Genomic DNA, 27102 nt, shown 5'->3' on the forward strand with positions numbered 1-27102 from the left:
AGGTTAGCCTTCCCTCATTTCATTTGTCACCTCTGTAATTCAGCTAGAATTGACATAGAGGAAGACATCCTCATTGATGAGGACAAGCCCATCACTAAAAAAAAGATGGAGAAAACAAGAGATCCCACTCATGGACAAGAGCATGAGGAAATTCCTCATCATGAAATCCCTGAGATGCCTCAAGGGATGCATTTTCCTCCACAAAATTATTAGGAGCAAATCAACACCTCCCTAGGAGAATTAAGTTCCAATATGGGACAACTAAGGGTGGAGCACCAAGAGCATTCCATCCTCCTCCATGAAATTAGAGAAGACCAAAGAGTTATGAGAGAGGAGCAACAAAGGCAAGGAAGAGACATTGAGGAGCTCAAGCACTCCATAAGATCTTCAAGAGGAAGAACAAGCCGCCATCACTAAGGTGGACCCGTTCTTTAATTTCCTTGTTCTTTATTTTCTGTTTTTTAGAATTTTTTAAGCTTTATGTTCTATCTATGTTTGTGTCTTTATTACATGATCATTAGTGTCTTAGTGTCTATGCCTTGAAGCTATGAATATGAATCCATCACCTTTCTTAAATAAAAAGTGTTTTTAATTGAAAAAGAAAAAGAAGTGCATGAATTTCAAATTTTAAAAACAGTTTAATTATTTTGATGTGGTGGCAATACTTTTGTTTTTCTGAATGAATGCTTGAACAGTGCATATTTTTGAATTTGTTGTTTATGAATGTTAAAATTGTTAACTCTTGAAAGAATTATGGAAAAGGAGAAATGTTATTGATAATCTGAAAAATCATGAAATTGATTCTTGAAGCAAGAAAAAGCAGTGAAAAGCTTGCAGAAAAAAAGGGAAAAAAGAAAAAGCAAGCAGAAAAAGCCAATAGCCCTTTAAACCAAAAGGCAAGGGTAAAATAAAAAGGATCCAAGGCTTTGAGCATCACTGGATAGGAGGGCACACAGGAATAAAATCCTGGTCTAAGCGGCTAAACCAAGTTGTCCCTGACCATATGCTTGTGGCGTGAAGGTGTCAAGTGAAAACTTGAGACTAAGCGGTTAAAGTCGTGGTCCAAAGCAAAAAGAGTGTGCTTAAGAGCTCTGGACACATCTAATTGGGGACTCTAGCAAAGCTGAGTCACAATCTGAAAAGGTTCACCCAGTTATGTGTCTGTGGCATTTATGTATCCGGTGGTAATACTGGAAAGCAAAATGCTTAGGGTCACGGCCAAGACTCATAAAGTAACTATGTTCAAAAATCAACATACTGTACTAGGAGAATCAATAACACTATCTGAATTTTGAGTTCCTATAGATGCCAATCATTCTGAACTTCAAAGGAAAAAGTGAGATGCCAAAACTGTTCAAAAGCAAAAAGCTAATAGCCCCGCTCATCTAATTAAGACTGATCTTCATAGATGTTTTTGGAATTTATTGTATATTCTCTTCTTTTTATCCTATTTGATTTTTAGTTGCTTAGGGACAAGCAACAATTTAAGTTTGGTGTTGTGATGAGCGGATAATTTATACGCTTTTTGGCATTATTTTTAGTATATTTTTAATATATTTTAGTTAGTTTTTATTATATTTTTATTAGTTTTTAAATAAAAATCACATTTCTGGACTTTACTATGAGTTTGTATATTTTTCTATGATTTCAGGTATTCTCTAGCTGAAATTGAGGGACCTGAGCAAAAATCTGATTCAGAGGTTGAAAAAGGACTGCAGATGCTGTTGGATTCTGACCTCCCTGCACTTGAAGTGGATTTTCTGGAGTTACAGAAGCCCAATTAGCACACTCTCAATTGCGTTGGAAAGTAGACATCCTGAGCTTTCCAGTAATATATAATTGTTCATACTTTGCCTGAGATTTGATGGCCCAAACCGGCGTTCCAAGTCAGCATAGAAATTCTGGCGTCAAAACGCCAGAACTGGCATAAAAGCTGGAGTTAAACGCCCAAACTGGTACAAAAGCTGGCGTTTAACTCCAAGAAAAGTCTCTACACATGAAAGCTCCAATGCTCAGCCCAAGCACACACCAAGTGGGCCCGGAAGAAGATTTCTGCATTAATTACTTATTTCTATAACCCTAGGCTACTAGTTCTCTATAAATAGGACCTTTTGTTATTGTATTTTCATCTTTGATTAGTCTTATGCTATCTTAGACCTTTATGGGGGCTGGCCATTCGGCCATGCCTGGACCTTCATTACTTATGTATTTTCAACGGTGGAGTTTCTACACACCATAGATTAAGGTGTGGAGCTCTACTGTTCCTCATGAATTAATGCAAAGTACTATTGTTTTTCTATTCAACTCAAGCCTATTTTTGTTCTAAGATATCCATTCGTTCTTTAACATGATGAATATGATGATCCGTGACACTCATCACCATTCTCACCTATGAACGCGTGCCTGACAACCACTTCTGTTCTACATGCAATCAAGCTTGAATGTGTATCTCTTGGGTTTTTAATCTAAGATTAGAACCTTCGTGGTATAGGCTAGAATCATTAGTGGTCATTCTTGAGATCCGGAAAGTCTAAACCTTGTCTGTGGTATTCTGAGTAGGATCTGGGAAGGGATGACTGTGACGAGCTTCAAACTCGCGAGTGTTGGGCGTAGTGACAGACGCAAAAGGATCAATGGATCCTATTCCAACCTGATCGAGAACCAACAGCTGATTAGCCGTGCGGTGACAGCGCATTTGGACCATTTTCACTGAGAGGACGGGAAGTAGCCATTGACAACAGTGATGCCCAACATAAAGCTTGCCATGGAAAGGAGTATGAATGATTGGATGAAGGCAATGGGAAAGCAGAGGGTCAGAAGGAACAAAGCATCTTTATAAGCTTATCTGAAATTCCTACCAATGAATTACATAAGTATCTCTATCTTATTTTATGTTTTATTTATATTTTAATTATCAATTCTCCATAACCATTTGAATCTGCCTGACTGAGATTTACAAGATGACCAAAGCTTGCTTCAAGCCGACAATCTCTGTGGGATCGACCCTTACTCATGTAAGCTTTATTACTTGGACGACCCAGTGCACTTGCTGGTTAGTTGTGCGGAGCTGTGATAAAGAGTTGAGATTACAATTGTGCATACCAAGTTGTTGGCGCCATTGATGATCTCAATTTCGTGCACCAAGTTTTTGGCACCGTTGCCAGGGATTGTTCGAGTTTGGACAACTGACGGTTCATCTTGTTGCTTAGATTAGTTAATTTTATTTTATGTTTAAGCTTTTTACTTTTTTATTTTCAAAAAATATTTTCAAAATAAAAAAAATTTTCTATTTTGTTCTTCAGAGTTTTTAAAAATGAATTCTAGAGTTTCATGATGATTTGTTGAAGTCTGGCTGGTTGTGAAGCCATGTCTAATCGTTTGGACCGAGGTTTCAACTTATCATCACAAGAGTTTGTTGATTTCTATCAATCTTGCTATTGAAAGTAATGATCTGCTAAAGCTTGGCTGGCCATTGGCCATGTCTAGTGTTTTGGACCGAAGCTTTCACTGAAAGCTTGGCTGGCTAGTAAGCCATGTCTAATTCCTGGACTGGAGTGTTAGACTAACATTGCATGATTCCTGGAATTCTCATTAAGAATTTTGAAGTCCTTTTTCTCTTTTTCCACTTAATTTTCAAAAAAAAATTACAAAATTTTTTTTTATAAAATCTTAAAATAAAAAATATTTTATGTTTCTTGTTTGAGTCTAGGGTCTAATTTTAAGTTTGGTGTCAATTGCATGTCTTTATTCTTCTAATTTTCGAAAATTACATGCATTATGTTCTTCATTGATCTTCAAGTTATTCTTGATGATTTTCTTGCTCTGATCTTTAAATTCTCTTGTTTTGTGTCTTTTGTTGTTTTTCATATGCATCTTCAATCTATTAGTGTCTCTAATATGAAAATTTCTAAGTTTGGTGTCTTGCATGCATTGTTTGTTTGATCTTAGTTTTCCATGATTAGTTGTATTTTGATTGTTTCTCACCATTAAAAATTCAAAAAAAAAATTTTTAATTGTGTCTTTTCAAGCCAATAATACAGAGAATTGAAGATTCAAAACATGCAGCAGAGGAATTACAGAGAAAAAGCTGGGCGTTCAAAACGCCCAGTGAAGAAGGAAAACTGGCATTTAAACGCCAGCCAGGGTACCTGGCTCGGCGTTAAACGCCCAAAAAGGTAGCATTTTGGGCGTTAAACGCCAGAATGGATGCCATTCTGGGCGTTTAACACCAGGAGGACACTAGAGGGAAGATTTTATTTTTAATTCAAATCTTTTCCAAATTTTCATAATTTTTCAAAATCAAATCTTTTTCAAATGATATATTTTCAATCATATCCTTTCAAAATCAATTTCTTTCCATTTTTTTAATTATCATTATTTTCGAAAATCCTTTCTACAATTAATGATTTAATTCAAAATTTTCAAGTTGTTACTTGCCTATTAAGAAAGGATCAAATTTTAAATTCTAGCATCATATCTTCTAATTTCTTGTTAGTCAAGTAATCAACTTTAATTTTAAAACTTTCTTTTTTTTTCATTTGATTTTCAATCATATCTTTTAATTTCTAATTCCAAAATCTTTTTCAAAAATCACTTAATTTCTTTCCCAATCTTAGTTTTCGAAAATCATTTACCAAATTTTCAAAATTTCTTTTAATTATTTCAAAATCTTTTTACTTTAATTTCAAAAATTCTTCCCCTCTTCTCAAATCCTTCTATTTAAAGGACTAACACTTCTCCATTATTAGTAATTTGAACTCTGTTCCTCTTGATAAGTTCGAATTCTCTCTTCTCTACCTCATCTTTCTATTTTTATTTTCCTCTGACAACTCAAGGAATCTCTATACTGTGACATAGAGGATTCCATATTTTCCTCTCCTCTCTTTTCATATGAGCAGGAGCAAGGACAAGGGCATTCTTGTTGAAGCTGATCCTGAACCTGAAAAGACCTTGTAGAGAAAGCTGAGAGAAGCTAAAGTACAACTCTCTGTAGAGGACCTAACAGAGCTTTTCAAACAAGAAGAAGCCATGGCAGCCGAAAACAACAACAATGCCAACAATGCAAGGAAGGTGCTTGGTGACTTTACTGCACCTACTCCCGACTTCTATGGGAGAAGCATCTCTATCCCTACCATTGGAGCAAATAACTTTGAGCTCAAGCCTCAATTAGTTTCTCTGATGCAACAGAATTGCAAGTTTTATGGACTTCCATTGGAAGATCCTCATCAGTTCTTAGCTGAATTCTTGCAAATCTGTGACACTGTCAAGACCAATGGGGTTGATCCCGAGGTCTACAAGCTTATGCTCTTTCCCTTTGTTGTAAGAGACAGAGCTAGAACATAGTTGGATTCACAACCTAAAGAAAGCTTGAACTCTTGGGAAAAGCTAGTCAATGCGTTCTTGGCAAAGTTCTTTCCACCTCAAAAATTGAGCAAGCTTAGAGTGGAAGTATAAACCTTCAGACAGAAGGAAGGTGAATCCCTCTATGAAGCTTGGGAAAGATACAAGCAATTGATCAGAAGGTGTCCTTCTGACATGCTTTCAGAATGGAGCATCATAGGTATCTTTTATGATGGTCTGTCTGAACTGTCCAAGATGTCATTGGACAGCTCTGCTGGAGGATCTCTTCATCTGAAAAAGATGCCTGCAGAAGCTCAGGAACTCATTGAAATGGTTGCAAATAACTAATTCATGTACACTTCTGAAAGGAATCCTGTGAATAATGGGACAAATCAGAAGAAAGGAGTTCTTGAAATTGATACTCTGAATGCCATATTTGCTCAGAACAAAATATTGACTCAGCAAGTCAATATGATTTCTCAGAGTCTGTCTGTAATGCAAGCAGCAACAGTCAGTACCAAAGAAGCTTCAACTGAAGAAGAAGCTTATGATCCTGAGAACCCAGCAATGGAAGAGGTGAATTACATGGGAGAATCCTATGAAAATACCTATAATCCTTCATGGAGAAATCATCCAAACCTCTCATGGAAGGATCAACAGAGGCCTCAACAAGGCTTCAACATCAATAATGGTGAAAGAAATAGGTTTAGCAATGGCAAACCTTTTCCATCATCTTCTCAGCAACAGACAGAGGATTCTAAGCAGAGCCATTCTGACTTAGCAACTGTAGTCTCTGATTTAATTAAAACCACTCAAAGTTTTATGACTGAAACAAGGTCCTTGATGCACGGAAAACTTGTCTCACAACAAATCTCCCTTCGGCAAGTGTACCGAATTTGTCGTCAAGTAAAAACTCACAATAGAGTGAGGTCGAATCCCACAGGGATTGATTGATCAAGCAACTTTAATTAGAATAATGTTCTAGTTGAGCGAATCCAGAATTTGGGTTGAGAGTTGCAGAAAATAAAATGGCGGGAATGTAAATAACAGAAAAGTAAATGCTAGAATTAAAGGACTGGAAGTAAATGACTGAAAATAAATTGCAGAATTGTAAATGGGAATGGGGGATTTGCTCATAAAAGTAAATGGCAGAAATTAAAGAGAATGGGTAAGATCAGAGATGGGGAGTTCATTGGGCTTAGGAGATGTTGCAATTCTCCGGATCAAGTTCATTTTCATCTCTTCCTCAATCAATGCACTCATTGATCTCCTTGGCAATCTTAAGTGATTGAATTACAATTTCTTGCAATTCAATCTCTCAAATCTTGATCAATAGCCAATTCCTTGGTCAATTGCTCATGAGAAGAGATGAAGTATGGTCACTGATTATACCACATGCATTTCCCAAATCAAGTATTGAGAGGGTTATAGTCACATACCCATCCAAATCCAATTTGGTCCAGCATGAGAAAGCATTTCTAGCATGATCTCTTTATTCCTCTTTCAAGGTTCAAAAGAGATCCAAGTTTGAATAGCTTCTCTTCCAAGATAACTACTCAATTGGATGAAGATCGAAAGCTTTCAAGTAAAATCAAGAGAAAAGATAGAAGAAGAATAATGAAAATTAGTATTGATCCATCAAATTACAACAGAGCTCCCTAACCCAATGAAAGGGGTTTAGTTGTTCATAGCTCTTGAAAATAAAAACAAAGATGGAGAATACATCATAAAACTAGAAAATGCAGAGAAGGTAAAATACAGAGAGTAGTTCTCTTTTTCCAGCTTCCAGAACTCCTTAACAATTCAAAGCTACTCCTATATATACTATTTCTCTCAGCTTCTAGTTGGCTCTTCAAGTCTTGGGCCTTTGGATCTTGAGTTTGAAGCAGTTCTTTTCTTCATTTGGGCTTGGCTTTACTCGCAGAGAGAAAGTGCTAAGTGGGCAGAGACTTTAGCTCAGGGCGTTAGGGGTGTTAACATTTAGTGAAAATATAAGTTCGAGAACGTTAGTGACACTTAACATTTTCACTAACGTTCCAATGTACCCCTTTGCCTCACGTTAGAGTCCACGTTAACTAGGTTAACGTGGCTTCTAACGTGGCCTTGCCAACCTTCGAGAACGTTAGTGACACTCAACATTGTCACTAATGTTCCAATGTGCCCCTTTTTGCTTCACGTTAAAGCCCACGTTAACTAGGTTAACGTGGCTTCTAACGTGGCCTTGCCAAAGTTCGAGAACGTTAGTGACACTCAACATTGTCACTAACGTTCCAATGTGCCCCTAGATCTCACGTTAGAGTCCACGTTAACTAGGTTAACGTGGCTTCTAACGTGGCCATTCTTAGCCATCCCAACGTTAGTGACAATGTTGAATGTCACTAATGTTGGCTCATCATTCATTCCTCATCGTTAGCTTCCACGTTAACTAAGTTAACGTGGAAGTTAACGTGGCTCCTTGGGGGGTTGTGTGGTTGCTTCCAACGTTAGTGACGATGTTGAGTGTCACTAACGTTGTCGACAACTCTCACTTCTTACGTTAGCTCCCACGTTAACCAAGTTAACGTGGGAGTTAACGTGGTGTGTTGCATCCTTAAGCCAACGTTAGTGACAATGTTGAATGTCACTAACGTTGGCTTCTCTTCCCCCCTTTAACGTTAGAGGCCACGTTAACTAGGTTAACGTGGGCTCTAACGTGGCCACTCATGAGTGTTTGCCAACGTTAGTGACAATGTTAAGTGTCACTAACGTTGGCTCAACTTCCCTTCTCCACGTTAGAGTGCACGTTAACTTAGTTAACGTGACTCTTAACGTGGGCAATGATGGCTTTGAGAGTGTTATTGGCAATCACTTTTCTCATTAACCTTGCAAGTTACCTCCCTTTCCTTGCTTCCTTTGGTCCTGAAATCAAGCAACAGAGTGCATCAAAGTTCTAGTCCAAGTCATGGGTAATGCAGCATACAATTTGTCACTAAATTCATGCAAAATCCTCATGAAATAATGTAAAATGCACAATGTATGCTTGAATCAAGGTGTAGGTGAATATCTACCCAAAACTAGCTTATTTTCTAAAGAAATGCATGAAACTACCCTAAAAACAGTAAAGAAAAGGTCAGTGAAACTGGCCAAGATGCCCTGCCATCACAACACCAAACTTAAAGCTTGCTTGTCCCTAAGCAAGTACTGGAACAAGAGAATGATGAATGGAATATCCAGAGGAATGAGTCATTCTTGTGGAAGTCATGTTACTGATTTTATGGTGGTTTCATGCATAGCAACTTAGGTTCATTCCATTACTGGCTTTCAGACTTTTATCATGTCCCTAAACACTTACTTTGTTTATATCCCATGAGACTTTTATTCATTGATCCTTTTATTGTTATTTCAAGGGTTATTTGTGTTATTAGGCTAAGTGCTCTGTAAGGGGGCAACTTTTTAAGATAAGCTTTCAGCCAACCCTCCCGAACCAGTTGGTTCAAGGTGCTAGGTGTTGAAGCACCCCTAAGGACTTACTCCCTCAAGTCTCTCCCCCATACATACACACCACAGGCATATAGTTTATTTATTTTCTTTTCTTGAGACCTTGGTGTCCAGCACCTCTTTGGGTTACTAAATACTCTGTAGTGAGGGTTACTCTTGATAGTGGACTTTCAGCTGATAATCCCGAGTTAGTTAACCCAAGTTACCAAGTGATAAGGCACCCCTAAGAGCTTATTCATCCAAGTAGATCCCTCATACAGGAGCACCACAGACACATGCCTCAGGATTAAAATCATTGGTGCCTAGCCTTATTGCTTACTCTTTTTCTTTTACTTTTCAACCTTTATTGTTCTTTTCCCTTTTTTTTTATTAGGATCTTCTTATATACTTAGTCTCATGAGGTGTGTTCAAAGAAGAGTATTCAGGCCAGATAGTTGTCATCCCACCTTATGGTTGAACCAACTTAGCTAACTTATGATCATACCACAAACTCATGAATGTACTCCATAATATGAACTCTACTCTGGTCTTTTGAAACATAAACATTCTCTCTTCATTTGATTAAGAGGGACAAGTATACAAGTAAGTAAAGTAAGGATGCAGTGACATGAAGACTAGTGCACATAGACCTATTCAGAACTTAAAAGACAGAATTTAAAAAGGGTTCAACATAACATGGAGGCAAGTTCTATTTCATACAAGATCTTCCTTATTTAAAACATAGAGAAAGATGGAACAAAGAAGGAACTCCACCACCTTTTACTGTTGTGGATGTCCATGCTCTTTTCCTTGCTTGTCCTCCTTGTTTCCTCTTGTATTTCCTCGCATCCGTGCCAATCTTGCTTGCTTCCAATCCTCAAGTGCCTTCCTCACTGACTCATGACTTTCTTCCACCCTTTGTCTTTCCTTTCGTGCTAATTCATCCTTCATTTCGTCATACTTGGCTATTCCTGGATACAATATTGGCAACTGTCCCACTAAGTAGCCGAGCTTGGCTTGAGTGTTTATGTGATGTCCTGTTTCGCTCATGTAAACTCCTTCTGCGAATGCCCTTTGCTCGTCCAATAGTTCTGCCTGTTCTATTTGTCTTCGATGCATCTCATGTATGTGTGCCCCTTGATGTGCTTGGATGTTGATTAGCCTCTGGGTGGATTCTTGTTGCTCGTTTTGCCTTTGTTCCATCCTGTTAAATGTTTCTCCCCATTGTTGTCCTTGACATAGTTGCTGTTCCATCATTTGCCTTTGCCAATCACCTTGCTGAGTCATCCATCTTGAGAGTGCTTCCTCTTGCTGCCCCATCATCTGTAGTTGAAGCTCTTTCTGTGCTCCTTGGCTTTCCAAATACTGTCTAGACAAGCCATCAATGGCTTCCTACAATTGGTGCATGTCCAAGGTCTGTTGTGCTTGACTCTCTAAGACTTGTCCTTCCACTACTTGAGGGGCTGTCCTCTTCCTTTGCTTCCACTGAGGCAAAGGGGATGATGTAGCATTCATCCTTCGTACAGTTATTGGGATGCCTTCCTTTATCCACATGGGGTTCTCATCTTCAAAAACCACCCCAACTTTCTTGCATATTCGGTAAATAGTGCTGGGGTAACCTAACGTTCCTCTTGAGTCGCTTTTCTCTGACATCTTTCTAATACCTTCAGCTATGAGTTCATGGACCTTGATTTTCCCCCCCTTTCAGTATACAGTGCTCCATTGTGGCTCTCTTGACATTCACCTCCGAGTTCTTTGCAGCTGGGAGAATAGATCTTCTCACTAGCTCAAACCACCCCTTGGCTTCAGGAGTGAGATCTATTCTCTTAATGAACTTTGGTTTATTTCCTGCACCCCTTTCCTAGTCAGCTCCTGGTACACAAATATCTTGCAGAATCTGGTCATAATTGGGGTTGTCCAATCTTGAGTGATAGCTTTCTTCTTCAAATTGTATAGAACGTAGCTTCAATGCCCTCATGACACTCATGGGACCAAAATCCACCATCTTTCCTCTCACAAAGCTTGTGTACGACTCATCCTTCTTATCATATCGAACCGCATTTGCATAAAATTCTCTTATGAGGTTTGCATTCACCTTAATGACCGGGTTAGTTAGGAGCTCCCATCTTCTCCTTTCTATTTTCTCTGTGATTTCAGGGCATTCAATCTTTTTAACTTGAAATCTCAGCTCATAAATGATTTCCTTATCAACCATCCACCCGTATTGCAATGCATGATGCAAGCTTCTAAATCTCTTCTCATCATATGGGTGTTCTTCCATGGGTTCCTTTCCCTTCCTTCTCTTAGAACTTGAAGATGCCATGAATGATGGTTAATATGTGAAGGTGGTAAGGTTGTGGAGACTTTTGGTTGTTTAGGGTTTTATGGCAATGAAGAGAGTGAGGGGAGGAATGTTTATAATCAGATAGAGGGTGTCTTGTACCGAAATGAAGAGTGGTGAAGGGTGTGTGATGACAATGAAGGGTGGTACGGACAAGGGTCGTTTATATAGAGAAGATGAACTTTAAATTCTTTTTACTTTCCGCAGGGACCAGGAGATTGGATCTAGCCGTAAGAAGAATAGAATGCTTGGCTGATAAATAACTCACTTCTTGGTCTTCGACCCCCTCAGTCACTACGAACGCCCCCGATTGAGAGAATGGAGGGTGTAGATTGATGAAGTGGTCACTTGATGGACGGTTGGGGTTATGCATGGCTAGAAGACAAGGATCATCACTTTATGATGGGGATTGCTCGGTCTTCTAGGGGTCACATTTTTGTTCAATGTTGCATGGCAACATTTTCCAATGTATTCCCTTTTTAGAACAAGTGTGTAGCCCCTCCTTTTGTGGTGTCCGAACCTTCTTTGTTTGGTTGTCCAATCTATCCCTTTTAATGCTCCTTTTCTTTTCCTATAAAGACAAACTAAGAAAAGTAAGAAAAGATATTAAAATGACCATATGAACTTTACGACTAATATTAATAAAAGGGAAGAAAAGATTTGATTGTTTATTTATGAATTCCAACTAACTAACTAACTATTGGTGGGTCCTTATATGCATTTTGGTGGCACCATGGGGTGACACCAAACTTAGTTTGGAGCACTGTGATGGAGGTGTTGTGTTCAAAGCTCCCAAGACTAGCATGCATCTTGGTTTGCTTTGAACACCAAACTTGTTCCTTACTATATTCTGCACAAGAAGGTTTTCACCAATTGTTTGTCAAGTTTGGATTGAAATTCATAAATATTGACTTATTCACTATCTTCTGAAAGCATATAAAACATGGGTTGCCTCCCATGAAGCGCTTCTTTAGCATCACTAGCTTGACGTTTTTCCTTCATCAGGGTGGTTGGTAGTGCTTAAAGTCCTCCCCTCTTGCTATGGATTTATATCCATTGGTTGGATCAATGATCTCCACATGTTCCAGGGAAAGAACTCTGTTGATAGTGAAGACCTTGGGTAACTGAGATGGTACAGTAGGGAGATTAGGGGGAATATCTGGAAAGTAAGCTGAGACAACTCTATCCCCTGGAGAGAAGTCTTCCGTAGAGATTTTCTTGTTCCTCCACCTCCTTGGTACCTTCTTCTTTGTTTCTTTTGAAGTTGCCTTCCCCTTGGTGACCTCTTTTTCTAAAAGAGTTGTGATGCTGTCTTCACCTGCCTCTAGAGGTTTAGGTTCCTCCAACTTTTCCTTGAGCTTTGGCAATTGTTGTTTTCCTTGTTTATCTATTAGGGGGTCTCAGAATGAATTGGCTGTGCTTCAGTGCTTGTTTCCTCCTTCAGTGTCTCATTATCATTTGTGCTGAGTTCCTTGTCCTCTTGATCTGTTTCTTGTGAGAGTTTGAAAATATTGAAGCTGAGTCGTTCATCATGGATTCTCAATATTAGTTCCCCTTTCTCTACATCGATAAGTGCTCTGGCCGTAGCTAGGAATGGTCTTCCCAATATGATTGGGTGAGTGTGACTCTCTTCCATGTCCAGGATGACAAAGTCTGTTGGGAGAAAGTATTTTCCAACCTTTAGCAACACATTTTTCACCACTCCTATTGCTTGCTTTTGAGTTTTGTCAGCCAGTCTGATGATTACATCTGTGGGCATTATCTCATTGATCTGCAGCCTCTTCACCAGGGATAAGGGCAGTAAGTTGATGCTGGCCCCCAAATCACATAGTGCTCTATCGAACATATTTTCACCTATGGCACAAGGGATGTGAAAACTCCCTGGGTCTCTTCTTTTTGTAGGCAACTCAGGTTGAATAAGGGCACTACATTCCATGTTCATCACTATAGTCTGGCCTCCTTTGAGTGAGCTTTTCCTGGGAAGAAGTTCCTTCATATACTTGATGAATGCAGGCATTTGTTGAATAGCCTTGATGAATGGTATGTTTACATGCAGAGATGCAAACAAGTCTAGGAACCTTGAGTATATTCTCTTTCCCATAGCACCATTGAGCAGTTGAGGGAAGGGAGCATAGAGCTTCAGCAGCTCTTGTTGTGAGATTTCTGGTTCTTGGTGATCTCTATCCTCCTCCTTTGTTGAGTTGTCTTCAGGTTGTTTGCAAAGTTTACCTTGCTTGTCTTCAGTCTCTTGATCACTCGTAGTGACCATTTTGTAATCTTCCCATCTTACTTTCTTTGCTTCTCCTTTGGGGTTTTTCTCCGTGTCACTTGGGAAGCTATCAGTAGGTTTGGGAATCTTCTCAGCTAAATATCCCACCTGGAATTCTAACTTCCTAATGGTCTCTCCCTGGTTCTTAATATTGGCTCGCACCTCTTCTTTGAGCACCTTATTTTCTTGAATCTCTTGGCATATTCCTTCAAGTAAGGCTTCAATCTTAGAGAGCTTGTCATCAAGTGATGAGTGATTCGGAGCAGATGTGTTGTTTTGGTTTTGATAAGCATGCGGAGAAGTGTTGTTGTGGGGGTGTTGAGATGTCCTCTGTGTGAATTGCTGGTGAGCTGCATTGTTGTTGGAGTTGTAACGTCTCTGGTCTTGGTTTTGATCTTGCTCACTTCCTCACCCAAAGTTTGGGTGGTTTCTCCATCCAGGGTTGTAGGTCTTGGAGTATGGATCATAGTTTTTCCTTGGTGAATTCCCAATGTAGTTGGCTTGCTCTTGACTACCCTCTGCTTCTTCATTCACTCCTTCTTGGGTTGTTGATGAAGTGGAGATTGCTGCTACTTGGTTCCTCTCCATCTTCTTGGTGAGGTCAGCCAGCTACTGGATAATGAGCTTGTTTTGGGCCAACAGAGCATCTACATTATTTAGCTCCATTACTCCTCTTGTGTTCCCTCTTTCGGAAGCATAGAAGTAGTCATTCCTTGCTACTGTTTCAATAACATCTATGACTTCTTCAATAGTCTTCTTCTTGTTCAAAGATCCTCCGGATGAATGGTCTATGGCCTTCTTTGACTCATAAGAGAGCCCTTCATAGAAAATGTACAGCTGCACCCATTCGTTGAACATGTCAGGTGGACACCTCCTTGTTAAGTCCTTGAACCTCTCCCATGCTTCATATAGAGTCTCACCATCTTGTTGCCTGAAAGTTTGGACCTCAGCTCTCAGCCTATTGATTCATTGAGGAGGGTAAAATCTTGCTAAGAATTTGTTCACCACGTCTTCCCAAGTTGTCAAGCTTTCCCTTGGGAAAGATTCCAGGCACTTGGCTGCTTTGTCCCTAAGTGAGAATGGAAACAAGAGCAGTCTATAGGTATCAGGATGAACACCATTAGACTTCACTGTGTCACATATCCTCAGGAAGGTGGTTAGATTTTGATTGGGGTCTTCTTGAACACCTCCTCCAAATGAACAGTTGTTCTGAACAAGGGTGATGAGCTGTGGTTTAAGTTCAAAGTTGTTGGCATGGATTGTTGGCTTTTGGATGCTACTTCCACAATTGCCTGGGTTTGGATTGATGTAAGAGCCCAAAACTCTTCTATCATCCCCAGCATGATTTGCTCTACCTCCTCCCCCATGGTTGTGATCTTCTTCTTCATGATGGTTTTCCATGTTGTCTTCCATGTTTGGTTCAAAGAATTCCTCTTCTTCCTCAGCACCAACCACTTTCTTTCCTCTTGCCTCCCTCCTTAATCTAAGGAAGGTCCTCTCAGGTTCAGAATCGAAGGAAGTTGAAGCCCCACTTCTTCTCCCTATCATACAACCATCAAGTGCAAGCAAGAAAAGCTAGGTGCAGAAAGTATTTGTATCAGAATTAATATTAGTTGTGGGTGATGCAATATATCAAACAGTTAGTGGGTTAGCAAATAGAATTGAAAATAACAAAGAAAAACAAAAGAGTAGAGGGGGAAGGGAAGAAGTTTAACTAAAACAAAAAGTAAATAACTCAAACAGAAAATGAAATTCACAAAATAAAAATGCTCAATCTAGTGATCTTCCAATTTAATCATTGTTGATGCACAATCAATCCCCGGCAACGGCGCCATAAACTTGATGCGCGGAAAACTTATCTCGCAACAAATTCCCCTTCGGCAAGTGTACCGAATTGTCGTCAAGTAAAACCCACAATAGAGTGGGGTCGAATCCCACAGAGATTAATGGATTAAGCAATCAATGGTTAATTGATTATCCTAGTTAGACGATTCAGATTTGGATGACTAGCAGCAGGAATTGTAAATTGACAGAAAAGTAAAGAAAGCAATAAAGTGCAGAAAATAAAATGGCAAGAAAAGTAAATGTAAGAACTAAAAATAAAATGAACATTGGGATCAAGAGATATTGCAATCCTCCGGATCAAGTTCATTCTCATCTCTTCCTCAATCAATGCACTCATTGATCTCGTTGGCAATCTTAATTGATCGAATTACAATTTCTTGTAATTCAATCTATCAAATATTGATCAATAGCCAATTTCTTGGTCAATTGCTCATGAGATAAGATGAAGTATGGTCACTGATTATACCACATACATTTCCCAAATCAAGTATTGAGAGGGTTATAGTCACATACCCATCCAAACCCAATTTGGTCCAGCATGAGAAAGTATTTCTAGCTTGATCTCTTCATTCCTCTTCCAAGGTTCAGAAGAGATCCAAGTATGAATAGTTTCTTTTCCAAGATAACTACCCAATTGGATGAAGATCGAAAGCTTTCAAGTAAAATCAAGAGAAAAGAAAGAAAAAGAAGAATAAGAACTACAATTGATCCATTGAATCACAAGAGACCTCTCTAACCCAATGAAAAGAGTTAGTTGATCATTGCTCTACCAAAATAGAAAAGAAAGAAAGTGCAGAAGAGTAAAGATAAAGATAAAAACTGAAATTGAAAATTTAACATTCATAAATGAAAATTACAACTAAAAGAAAAACTACTACTAAGAAAAGAAAAGAAGAGAAAAGGAAGAAGAGTGGTTGAGGGGAGGGGTCCGAAGACCCACTTCCCTTGGAGTGTGCCAATTCACAGAAGTTCGAATTGGTCTTCACTCTCTCCCCCTTCCTTCAATTTCCAGAATTCTAGAATTCCTTAACAATTCAAAGCTACTCCTATATATACTATTTCTCTCAGCTTCTAGTTGCCTTTTCAAGTCTTGGGCCTTTGGATCTTGAGTTTGAAGCAGTTCTTTTCTTCATTTGGGCTTGGCTTTACTTGCAGAGAGAAAGTGCTAAGTGGGCAGAGACTTTAGCTCAGGGCGTTAGGGGTGTTAACATTTTGTGAAAGTATAAGTTCGAGAACGTTAGTGACACTTAACATTTTCACTAACGTTCCAATGTACCCCTTTGCCTCACGTTAGAGCCCACGTTAACTACGTTAACGTGGCTTCTAACGTGGCCTTGCCAACCTTCAAGAACGTTAGTGACACTCAACATTGTCACTAACGTTCCAGTGTGCCCCTTTTTGCTTCACGTTAAAGCCCACGTTAACTAGGTTAACGTGGCCTTGCCAAACTTCGAGAATGTGAGTGACACTCAACATTGTCACTAACGTTCCAATGTGCCCCTAGATCTCACATTAGAGTCCACGTTAACTAGGTTAACGTGGCTTCTAACGTGGCCATTCTTAGCCATCCCAACGTTAGTGACAATGTTGAGTGTCACTAACGTTGGCTCATCATTCATTCCTCATCGTTAGCTTCCACGTTAACTAAGTTAACGTGGAAGTTAACGTGGCTCCTTGGGGGGTTGTGTGGTTGCTTCCAACGTTAGTGACGATGTTGAGTGTCACTAACGTTGTCGACAACTCTCACTTCTTACGTTAGCTCCCACGTTAACCAAGTTAACGTGGGAGTTAACGTGGTGTGTTGCATCCTTAGGCCAACGTTAGTGACAATGTTAAATGTCACTAACGTTGGCTTCTCTTCCCCCCTTTAACGTTAGAGGCCACGTTAACTAGGTTAACGTGGGCTCTAACGTGGCCACTCATGAGTGTTTGCCAACGTTAGTGACAATGTTAAGTGTCACTAACGTTGGCTCAATTTCCCTTCTCCACGTTAGAGTGCACGTTAACTTAGTTAACGTGACTCTTAACGTGGGCAATGATGGCTTTGAGAGTGTTATTGACAATCACTTTTCTCATTAACCTTGCAAGTTACCTCCCTTTCCTTGCTTCCTTTGGTCCTGAAATCAAGCAACAGAGTGCATCAAAGTTCTAGTCCAAGTCATGGGTAATGTAGCATACAATTTGTCACTAAATTCATGCAAAATCCTCATGAAATAATGTAAAATACACAATGTATACTTGAATCAAGGTGTAGGTGAATATCTACCCAAAACTAGCTTATTTCCTAAAGAAATGCATGAAACTACCCTAAAAATAGTAAAGAAAAGGTCAGTGAAACTGGCCAAGATGCCCTGGCATCAGTCCTCCATTAGAAATTTGGAGGCACAGGTGGGTCAGCTGAGTAAGAAAGTTACTGAACTCCCTCCTAGTACTCTTCCAAGTAATACAGAAGAGAATCCAAAAAGAGAGTGCAAGGCCATCAACATAACCCACATGGCCGAACCTGGAGAGGAGGAAGAGGCAGTGATCTCCACTGAGGGAGACCTTAATGGACGTCCACTGGCCTCTAAGGAGTTCCCGAATGAGGAACCATGGGAATCTGATGCTCACACTAAGACCATAGAAATTCCATTGAATTTACTTTTGCCATTCATGAGCTCTGATGAGTATTCTTCCTCTGAAGAGGATGAAGATGTCACTGAAGAGCAAGTTGCTAAGTACCTTGGATCAATCATAAAGTTAAATGCCAAGTTATTTGGTAATGAGACTTGGGAGGATGAACCCCCCTTGCTCACCAAAGAACTGGATGACTTGACTAGGCAGAAATTACCTCTAAAGAGATAGGATCCTGGAAAGTTCTCAATCCCTTGTACCATAGGCATCATGACCTTTGAGAAGGCTCTGTGTGACCTAGAGTCAAGTATAAACCTCATGCCTCTCTCTGTAATGGAAAAGTTAGGGATTCTTGAGGTACAAGCTGCAAGAATCTCACTAGAGATGGCAGACAATTCAAAAAAAAGGCTTATGGACTTGTAGAGGATGTCTTGGTAAAGGTTGAAGACCACTACATCCCTACTGATTTCATAATCCTAGATACTGGGAAGTGTATGGATGAATCCATCATCCTTGGCAGACCCTTCCTAGCCACAGCAAAAGCTGTGATTGATGTTGACAGAGGAGAATTGGTCCTTCAAGTGAATGAGGACTCCCTTGTGTTTAAAGCTCAAGGATCTCCCTCTGTAACCATGGAGAAAAAGTATGAAAGGCTTCTCTCAATATAGAGTCAAATAAAACTCCCACATTCAAACTCCAAGTTTGGTGCTGGGAGGCCACAACCAAACTCTAAGTTTGGTGTTGAGAGGCCATCATCATGCTCTGAGTATCTGTGAGGCTCCATGAGAGCCCACTGTCAAGCTACTGACATTAAAAAAGTGCTTGTTAGGAGGCAACCCAATTTTACTTATCTATGTTAAATTTCTATTTTCCATTGTTATTTTATGTTTTTTGTAGGTTGATGATCACGTGAAGTCACAAAAACAATTGAAAAAGCAAAAACAAACTGAAAAACAGCACACCCTAGAGGAGAAGCCTACTGGCATTTAAACGCCAGTAAGGGCAGCAGAATGAGCGTTAAACGCCCAGTCTGGCACCATTCTGGGTGTTTAACGCCAGAAATGGGTACCAGACTGGCGTTTAACGCCAGAAAAAGGCAAGAAGCTGGCGTTAAACGCCAAAAATATGCAGCAACCTGGCGTTTAACACCAGGATTGGCAGCAAAGGGCGTTTTGCAAGCCTAATTGGTGCAGGGATGAGAAATCCTTGACACTTCAGGATCTGTGGATCCCACAGGATCCCCACCAACCTCAATTCACTCTCTCTCTTCTTCACACCTTTTCATAATACTCTTCCCCAAATACCCTTCACCAATCACCTCAATACATCTTTCCCAAAAACCCCTCACCAATCAATACCTACCCTCTCCTCCATAAACCCTTCACCAATCCACATCCATCCATCATAAATCCTACCTACCTCACCATTTAAATTCAAACCACTTTCCCTTCCAATTCCACCCATACATGGCCGAACCTTACCATCTCCCCACTCCTATATAAACCCCTCTTCACCCCTTCATTTTCACACATCTTAAACACTACTTCTCCCCCTTGGCCGGAACACTAACCCCCCCTCCATCTCCTCTATTTCTTCTTCTTCTACACTCTTCTTTCTTCTTTTGCTCGAGGACGAGCAAACCTTTTAAGTTTGGTGTGGTAAAAGCATTGCTTTTTGTTTTTCCATAACCATTTATGGCACCTAAGGCCGGAAAAACCTCTAGAAAGAGGAAAGAGAAGGCAAAAGCTTCCACCTCCGAGTCATGGAAGATGGAGAGATTCATCTCAAAGGTCCATCAAGATCACTTCTATGAAGTTGTGGCCAAGAAGAAGGTGATCCCCGAGGTCCCTTTCAAGCTCAAAAAGGGTGAATATCCGGAGATCCGACATGAGATTCGAAGAAGAGGTTGGAAAATTCTCACCAACCCCATTCAACAAGTCGGGATCTTAATGGTTCAAGAGTTCTATGCCAATGCATGGATCACCAAGAACCATGATCAAAGTGTGAACCCGGACCCTAAAATTGGCTTACAATGGTTCGGAGGAAATACTTAGATTTCAGTCCGGAAAATGTAAGGTTGGCATTCAACTTGACCATGATACAAGGAGATCCGCACCCCTACACTAGAAGGGTCAACTTTGATCAAAAGTTGGACCAAGTCCTCATGAACATTTGTGAAGAGGGCGCTCAATTGAAGAGAGATTCAAGAGGGAAGCTGGTTCAACTAAGAAGGCATGACCTCAAGCCTATGGCTAGGGATGGTTGGAGTTCATCCAACGTTCAATCATTTCCACTAGCAACCGGTCTGAAGTTACTATAGATCGGGCCATCATGATCCATAGCATCATGATTGGAGAGGAAGTAGAAGTTCATGAGGTTATATCTCTAGAACTCTACAAGGTGGCGAACAAATCCTCTACTTTGGCAAGGTTAGCCTTCCCTCATTTTATTTGTCACCTCTGTAATTCAGCTGGAATTGACATAGAGAAAGACATCCTCATTGATGAGGACAAGCCCATCACTAAGAAAAGGATGGAGCAAACAAGAGATCTCACTCATGGACAAGAGCATGAGGAAATTCCTCATCATGAAATCCCTGAGATGCCTCAAGGGATGCATTTTCCTCCATAAAATTATTGGGAGCAAATCAACACCTCCCTAGGAGAATTAAGTTCCAATATGGGACAACTAAGGGTAGAGCACCAAGAGCATTCCATCCTCCTCCATGAAATTAGAGAAGACCAAAGAGTTATGAGAGAGGAGCAACAAAGGCAAGGAAGAGACATTGAGGAGCTCAAGCACTCCATAAGATCTTCAAGAGGAAGAACAAGCCGCCATCACTAAGGTGGACCCGTTCTTTAATTTCCTTGTTCTTTATTTTCTGTTTTTTCGAATTTTTTTAAGCTTTATGTTCTATCTATGTTTCTGTCTTTATTACATGATCATTAGTGTCTTAGTGTCTATGCCTTGAAGCTATAAATATGAATCCATCACCTTTCTTAAATAAAAAGTGTTTTTAATTGAAAAAGAAAAAGAAATGCATGAATTTTGAATTTTAAAAACAGTTCAATTATTTTGATGTGGTGGCAATACTTTTGTTTTTCTGAATGAATGCTTGAACAGTGCATATTTTTGAATTTGTTGTTTATGAATGTTAAAATTGTTGACTCTTGAAAGAATGATAGAAAAGGAGAAATGTTATTGATAATCTGAAAAATCATGAAATTGATTCTTGAAGCAAGAAAAAGCAGTGAAAAGCTTGCAGAAAAATAAAAGAGGCGAAAAAAAGGGAAAAAGAAAAAGCAAGCAGAAAAAGCCAATAGCCCTTTAAACCAAAAGGCAAGGGTAAAATAAAAAGGATCCAAGACTTTGAGCATCAGTGGATAGGAGGGCCCACAGGAATAAAATCCTGGCCTAAGCGGCTAAACCAACCTGTCCCTAACCATGTGCTTGTGGCGTGAAGGTGTCAAGTGAAAACTTGAGACTGAGCGGTTAAAGTCGTGGTCCAAAGCAAAAAGAGTGTGCTTAAGAGCTCTGGACACCTCTAATTGGGGACTCTAGCAAAGCTGAGTCACAATCTGAAAAGGTTCACCCAGTTATGTGTCTGTGGCATTTATGTATCCGGTGGTAATACTGGAAAGCAAAATGCTTAGGGTCACAGCCAAGACTCATAAAGTAACTGTGTTCAAGAATCAATATACTGTACTAGGGGAATCAATAACACTATCTGAATTATGAGTTCCTATAGATGCCAATAATTCTGAACTTCAAAGGAAAAAGTGAGATGCCAAAACTGTAGAACCTATGCACAATTACTCAAGAGGGGGGGTGAATTGAGTATTGCAACAATAATGAATCTTTTTGCGAAAGTTAAAGACAATATACAAAAGTGTTATTGTACTAGTATTTTTCCAAGAGCTTAACTCAATTGCTAAGCATTTATAAGGAGCTTTTACTTTCCAATAGACACCAACTCAAATAAATTGATCAAGCTTTTCACCAATTGGACTTAAGCTATTCCTTAAGTACTTACGAAGCTACTTTTCGATCACAATTTATTTGCTCAAAGGTAAAAGACAATAATATTGAAGAGATGAGTTTGGAGAGATGCAAACGCTATTTAGAGTGGTTCGGCACAATCCTTGTCCTACGTCCACTTTCTTTCTCAATCGCTATTGAGAAGTTCCACTATTGCCAAGCTTCAAGGTGCTCGCGCAAAACCTTTTTCAATCCGAGTCCTTAGTTTCTAACACCTCACGGTATATGATCACCACTCGTATACTAACCCACTCCACTTAGAGATACCTTCTCTAAGATTTGCCTTGAGTACTTAGTATACTTCTTTGGTATCCTCACCGACTATAGTGTTTATAACTCTTGACTCAACCTTGGAGATCACACTCCAATTTACAAAGTGTACAAGAAAACAATTCTCAAAGAATTGTTGAGACGAAATGAGTAATCTCTAGAAGAGTGTATGATTACAAGCTTAGCACTATTGAACCAATTGATATTGCTCTCTCAAATTGTGTATTATAACACCTTAAAAAAAATGTGTAGAATGAAAGAATATGAACAAGATAGTTTGCAAAAATTCAAGTATTTGAAATAAGGCTTCAATCCATCTATTTATAGACTCCCCAAACCTTAGAAACGTTGGGGAGTTAATGGGATGGAGCCTTTTTGTCAAAACTAGCCGTTTTTTATGTTTTTGAATCATTTGCATCGATGCATAACACTTTGCATCGATGCAAATGTGTCTTTGAAGCTGAAATTTGAATTTTCAGCTAGGTTGCATCGATGCAAACATCTTTGCATCGATGCAACAAGTCGTCGCATGTTTTGCATCGATGCAAGATGAGTGTGCATCGATGCAAACCTTAAAGAATGGCTTAAAATCACTTCAAAATACTTAGGATTGATCTCAAACTTGTTGGAGTCAATTCCTATGCTTTTGTACCTTTGAAAACAAGTTTTTAAACCATTTGGCTAGCATCGAATTGCAAGATGTGCATCAAAACATTTTGTGAGTGTGTGTTGAGAGATTTAGCAATTGGTTCTTAACAAGAAGTTACCTAAGTCCTAAGACACTATACTTGTCTTCAAATGTTGTGGACTTGAGTTTCTTGTTGTTGTTGTGTTGCTTTCAACTCTTCATTCCTCAACGTTGAATGTTGGTTGATCTTTCAACATGCTTGTTCATTCAAGTTGTTTGTTGGTTTGTCTTTCATGTCGTTTGTTGGTTTGTCATTCATCAAAACCTACGAATACAAACTTCGCATACAAGCAACATGATTTACAATTTCCCCCTTTTTGATAATGACAAACCAATTTTGAGGATATGCATTTACAAATGATTTTGAAAGCAACAATAATGCACTTTGTTTTATAGAAAGCTTTGGAGAAGACTTCACAAAAAAATTTTTGCAGGAGTTCCCCCTAAATATGTGCATTTGTTCCCTTAAAGGGCGTTTATCAAAGAAAACGATTTAGATATCAAAAGTTTTTGCTTAGCGGAAGTCTTTTTGAAATCATTGTTTCGCAAACTTATTTCTTCTTTTCAAATCCTCAAACTTCTTCTTTTTCAAAAGTTCAAAACTTCAAATATCCTCAAACTTTTCTTCCCCCTTTTGACATTATCAAAAAGAAAGGAGTTTGAAATGTGTCATAGAAGCATGCATAAAACAATGAATTTTTTTAAGTTCAATATCTCTATTAATCTCAAGGATGAGATATTCCCCCTTTCAAAAAGAATTTGATTTCCTCTTTTTATATATAACAAGCATGCATAATTCCCCCTAAAGAAGTGAAATATATCAAGGCATGCACATTAACTTAAAATAGGGGTACCAAGCCTATTTTGAGTTATTCACCAAATAAGCATACAAGCATTAATCATTAAACAAAATTATGAAGGAAATATCAAAGTATTTAAACCATAATAGAAATCCTTAGCTTACTAGGAGTTAGTTTAACAATTCATATAATCAAATAAACATAAAACAATAAAAAGTGACTTGATGAAGAGGAGACAATCAATCTTGGTCTTCATCATCATCATTATCCTCTTCATACGGTAGGTGGATGCCGAAATGCTCATATAAGTCATCAATACGACGATCCAAGCGACCCGTGCGATGATCTACACGAGACACACGACGATTAAGTGCTTCAAGTTGCCTACCATGCTCTACTTCAATCCTTTGGATATTTTGGTTGATGGATTGTAATTCTCTCATTACATCAACCAAGGAGGGTGGTTCTTGAGCTTGAGGTGCTTGTGGAGGAGTTTGCTCTTGAGGACCTTGTTCATCAACATTTCTTCTTCCCATTTTGTTGAGAATATGAGTGTTGATACAAGATTGAGGTGGTACTTCCTTGGCAATCTCATTTGATATATCAATACCAACATAATCAAAGACTTTAGACCATAGGCAAAGGAATCCTAATCCACCATTCCTATCCTTCATCTTGAGCCTAATCATATGTTGTACTATAAAGTATGGCCAATTAATCTTAATCCCATTCATCATAGCCCACATGACAATCAAATCTTCATCATTTACATTCGCATGCCCGGATATTCTAGGTTGCAATACATAGGTGACTAGATATAACAAAGTTCTATGTTCCGCACTCATTGAATTGCAACTAATTTTGGAGTGAGCTCCTTGTACAAGGTTGAACAAATGCATGGCATTGTCCTTTGAATAACCCCATTCATCAATTGGGGTTTTACCACCTTGAAACAAGTCACCTTGATTTGGCAACTCCCAAATGGTGGCTAACTCATCACTGGTGCACAAATTGTGAATCACACTTTTCACAACTCGTACCACTAACCAACAAGTGCACTGGGTCGTCCAAGTAATACCTTACGTGAGTAAGGGTCGAATCCCACAGAGATTGTTGGATTGAAGCAATCTATAGTTATTTTGTAAATCTTAGTCAGGAAGTCAATTATATTTATCAGTTGAATTGTGAATAACCAGGAGAGCATAAATTAAAGGTTACTTGTTATGCAGTGATGGAGAATATGTTGGAGTTTTGGAGATGCTTTGTCTTCTGAATCTCTGCTTTCCTCTGTCTTCTGATTCACGCACGCACGTCCTCCTATGGCAAGCTGTGTGTTGGTGGATCACCGTTGTCAATGGCTACCTTCCATCCTTCCAGTGAAAACTACGCTCACGCGCTCTGTCACAGCACGGCTAATCACCGGTTGGTTCTCGATCCGGTTGGAATAGGATTTACTATCCTTTTGCGTCTGTCACTAACGCCCAGCCTTCAGGAGTTTGAAGCTCGTCACAGTCATTCAATCCTTGAATCCTACTCGGAATACCACAGACAAGGTTTAGACTTTCCGGATTCTCATGAATGCCGCCATCAGTTCTAGCTTATACCACGGAGATTCTGATTAAGGAATCTAAGAGACACTCATTCAATCGGATATAGAACGGAGGTGGTTGTCAGGCACACGTTCGTGGGTTGAGGAAGGTGATGAATGTCACAGATCATCACCTTCATCACAGTTAAGCGCGAATGAACATCTTAGATAGGAACAAGCGTGTTTGAATGGAAAACAGAAATACTTGCATTAAATCATCGAGACACAGCAGAGCTCCTCACCCCCAACAATGGGGTTTAGAGACTCATGCCGTCAGAGAATACAAAGTTTAGATCTGAAATGTCATGAGAGATACAAAATAAGTCTCTAAAAGTTGTTTAAATACTAAACTAGTAGCCTAGGTTTACAAAAAATGGATAAACTATGATGGATGATGCAGAGATCCACTTCTGGGGCCCACTTGGTGTGTGCTGGGGCCCACTTGGTGTGTGCTAGGGCTGAGACTTAAGCAATTCACGTGCAGAGGCCATTTGTGGAGTTGAACGCCAGTTTTTATGCCAGCTTGGGCGTTCAACTCCAGCTTTTGATCCTTTTCTGGCGCTGGACGCTAGAATTGGGCAGAAAACTGGCGTTGAACGCCAGTTTACGTCGTCTATCCTTGTGCAAAGTATGGACTATTATATATTTCTGGAAAGCCCTGGATGTCTACTTTCCAACGCAATTGGAAGCACGCCAGTTCGAGTTCTGTAGCTCCAGAAAATCCACTTTGAGTGCAGGGAGGTCAGAATCCAACAGCATCAGCAGTCCTTTTTCAGCCTGAATCAGATTTTTATTCAACTCCTTCAATTTCAGCCAGAAAAATACCTGAAATTATAGAAAAACACACAACTCATAGTAAAGTCCAGAAATATGAATTTTTCCTAAAAACTAATAAAAATAGACTAAAAACTAACTAAAACATACTCTAAACTATATGAATTTATCCCCAAAAAGCGTATAAAATATCCGCTCATCACAACACCAAACTTAAACTGTTGCTTGTCCTCAAGCAACTAGACAAATAAAATAGAAGACTAATAAGTTGAGAAGCAATAATATCTCAGAGTTTTTGATTGAAGCTCAGATCCTAATTAGATGAGCGGGACTAGTAGCTTTTTGCTTCTGAACAGTTTTGGCATCTCACTTTATCCGTTGAAGCTCAGAGTGATTGGCATCTATAGGAACTCAGAATTCAGATAGTGTTATTGATTCTCTTAGTTCAGTGTGATGATTCTTGAACACAGCTTCTTTATGAGTCTTGGCCGTGGCCCTAAGCACTTTGTTTTCCAGTATTACTACCGGATACATAAATGCCACAGACACATAACTGGGTGAACCTTTTCAGATTGTGACTTAGCTTTGCTAAAGTCCCCAATTAGAGGTGTCCAGAGTTCTTAAGCACACTCTTCTTTTTGCTTTGGACCTTGACTTTAACCGCTCAGTCTCAAGTTTTCACTTGACACCTGCACGCCACAAGCACATGGTTAGGGACAGCTTGGTTTAGCCGCTTAGACCAGGATTTTAGTCCTTTAGGCCCTCCTATCCACTGATGCTCAAAGCCTTGGGATCCTTTTTATTTGCCCTTGCCTTTTGGTTTTAAGAGCTTTTGGCTTTTTCTGCTTGCTTTTTTTTTTTTTGCTTTTTTTTCTTCTTTTTTTTTTTCTGCAAGCTTTGTTCTTTGCTGCTTTTTCTTGCTTCAAGAATCATTTTTATGATTTTCAGATTATCAATAACATGTCTCATGTTCATCATTCTTTCAAGAGCCAACATATTTAACAGTCTTAAACAACAAATTCAAAAGACATATGCACTGTTCAAGCATTCATTCAGAGGACAGAAAGCATTGCCACCACA

General features: G+C 39.3%; 2 non-coding genes across 2 annotated transcripts; one reads left to right on the forward strand and one right to left on the reverse strand.

Moving 5' to 3' along the window:
* Window positions 1-5433: 5433 nt before the first annotated feature.
* LOC148562804 (small nucleolar RNA R71) lies at window positions 5434-5541 on the reverse strand. The gene has a single exon (XR_015887069.1). It is a non-coding gene; the product is annotated as a small nucleolar RNA R71 (small nucleolar RNA).
* An 8721-nt stretch (window positions 5542-14262) lies between these two features.
* On the forward strand, window positions 14263-14366 carry LOC148562805 (small nucleolar RNA R71). Its single transcript, XR_015886585.1, has one exon. It is a non-coding gene; the product is annotated as a small nucleolar RNA R71 (small nucleolar RNA).
* Window positions 14367-27102: the final 12736 nt, after the last annotated feature.

Source organism: Arachis ipaensis, chromosome B6 (genome assembly GCF_059453495.1).
Source record: "Arachis ipaensis isolate K30076 ecotype BB chromosome B6, ASM5945349v1, whole genome shotgun sequence".
In the NCBI taxonomy this organism is placed as follows: Eukaryota; Viridiplantae; Streptophyta; class Magnoliopsida; order Fabales; family Fabaceae; genus Arachis; species Arachis ipaensis.